The sequence below is a fragment of the Nyctereutes procyonoides genome, unplaced genomic scaffold, assembly GCF_905146905.1.
Source record: "Nyctereutes procyonoides isolate TBG_1078 unplaced genomic scaffold, NYPRO_anot_genome, whole genome shotgun sequence".
Taxonomy (NCBI): Eukaryota; Metazoa; Chordata; class Mammalia; order Carnivora; family Canidae; genus Nyctereutes; species Nyctereutes procyonoides.
This window is the reverse complement of record NW_026575043.1, coordinates 36,572,151-36,574,066: the sequence shown is the minus strand read 5'-3', so window position 1 is coordinate 36,574,066 and position 1,916 is coordinate 36,572,151. Positions and strand designations below refer to the sequence as shown.

Below are 1,916 nucleotides of genomic sequence, written 5' to 3'. Positions count from 1 at the left end.
GTTTTTTTTTCCCTCCTCTGGCTTGTAGAAAAACTTTGCATCAGCCCAATGAATGGATTAATTTTTCCCCCCATCTCATTTGGAGGAACAAGCAGGGCAAACTTTTAACTTCTTTGGCTCTCCAAAAGTTCACCTTTGAGCATTGAGGGGGGCCTTTTGATTCCTGATGCCAGGAGGTGGATCCAGAGGGAGCCGGGACCAGCCAAGAGGATCCTTGGCTTTAGGACAGGATGGAAATCAAACCTGAGGCAACAGGAAGTGAGAGTTCATTGAAGATAGAGAGCAGAGAACAGAAAGAGGGAGTGTCCAGGATACTTGGAAAGGAGGGAGTCTCTTCTATGCTCAGAGTCTGCAGTTGCTACCAGGGATGGTGATCTGGTGCACGGGTTCTCAGGCATCCAGGAACCACTTAGAACAAAGACGATGGCCCAAGTGTCCTTCTTTAGAGCCAGGAGGGTCTTGGCGTTGCTGTCTAGCTCAGGTGGTCTGACATGGACATAGGGTAGCTGCCTGGTTCTTCTTTAGATGTTATTTATCCTCGAGCAGCACCAAGTCCTTGTGCTTTATAAAGAGGATGTATGCTATTTACAAGGTGTGTGTAAATTGGGGTGCACATCCTAGCAAGAATGAAAGGAGGGAAAAGCAGATTTTTTTGGAGCTTTTCAGTTTCCCTGTCTTATCTCCCCTCTATGGGATTTTTATCCTCCTTATTCTTTGTAAAAAAAAAAATTTTTTTTAAGTATTTTATTTTTTATTTTTGAGAGAGAGATGGGGGAGGGGGAGGGGCAGAGAGAGAGGGAGAGAGAGAATCCCAAGCAGGCTCCTCACCCAATGCAGAGCCCAGCTGGGGGCTTGATCCCACAACCACAACCTAAGCCAAAACCAAGAGTCAGACACCCAACTGACTGAGCCAACCAGGCACCCCCCTCCTTATTCTAAAGGGATGTTGAAGGGCAAAGGTCTCATCTTCTGTAACTTCTTCAGACTGAAAAAGGATTGTAGACTCTGCCTATCTGCCTATCGGGAGGCATAAAAATTCCGAGCTATCAGGACCCCTGGGTGGCTCAGTGGTTGAGTGCCTGCCTTTGGCTCATGTCATAATCTTGGGGCCCCTGGATGAGTCCACATCGGGCTCCCTGTGGGGAGCCTGCTTCTCCCTCTGCCTATGTCTCTGCCTCTCTCTGTGTAGTTCTCATGAATAAATAAATAAAAACTTAAAGAAAAAAAAAAAGACCAATGAGCAGAGTGCCTGGCTGGTTCAGTTGGAAGAGCATGTGACTTTTAATTTCAGGGTCATGAGTTCGAGCCCCATGTTGGGTATAAAGATTACTAAAATAAATTAATTTGTTAAAAAAAAAAAAAAGCCTTAGGAAAATGTCGCGGCCGGCGCGAGAAGGTCCGGATTCAGGAACCGAGGGCAAGGGGATGAGAAAGAAACAAGAGACTAAAAGTTCATGGGATAGGAGGTTCCATGCAGCTGATGGCTGCAATGGACAAGCTTTATTTTTGCATGTAGAGTTTATATAGCCTCTGTAAGCAGGCAGCTTATTTCTTTAAGGAGAAGTACATCTCGCGCACAAACATACATTGTTTTTGAAACTAACACCTGTTATTTGTTTAAGCAATAGAGCATGAAGGCCACATAAAAACTAAACAGTGAAGTTTGTTTATTAAGTAATGTCTGCCAAGGTGGTCATGTGTCAGGCCACCTTCTTGCTTACTTTATGGGAACTTGTCTCGATAACATTTTAAAGGAGAAGCAAATACGTACATTTACTTCCATAAGGGGGAAGAGCTAGGTGCAGCCCCAGCAGGTTGGCCAGGTATGACAAGGAGCCTTTGCTCAACCCAGAACCCTGCCTCGCGCCGCAGGACTGCGGGTTGGCTAGGGACGACAAGGAGCTTTGGCTCAACTT

The 1,916-nt window shown here is 45.8% G+C and overlaps 1 non-coding gene across 1 annotated transcript; it reads left to right on the top strand.

Moving 5' to 3' along the window:
* Window positions 1-1,247: 1,247 nt before the first annotated feature.
* TRNAK-UUU (transfer RNA lysine (anticodon UUU)) lies at window positions 1,248-1,320 on the top strand. The gene has a single exon. It is a non-coding gene; the product is annotated as a tRNA-Lys (tRNA).
* Window positions 1,321-1,916: the final 596 nt, after the last annotated feature.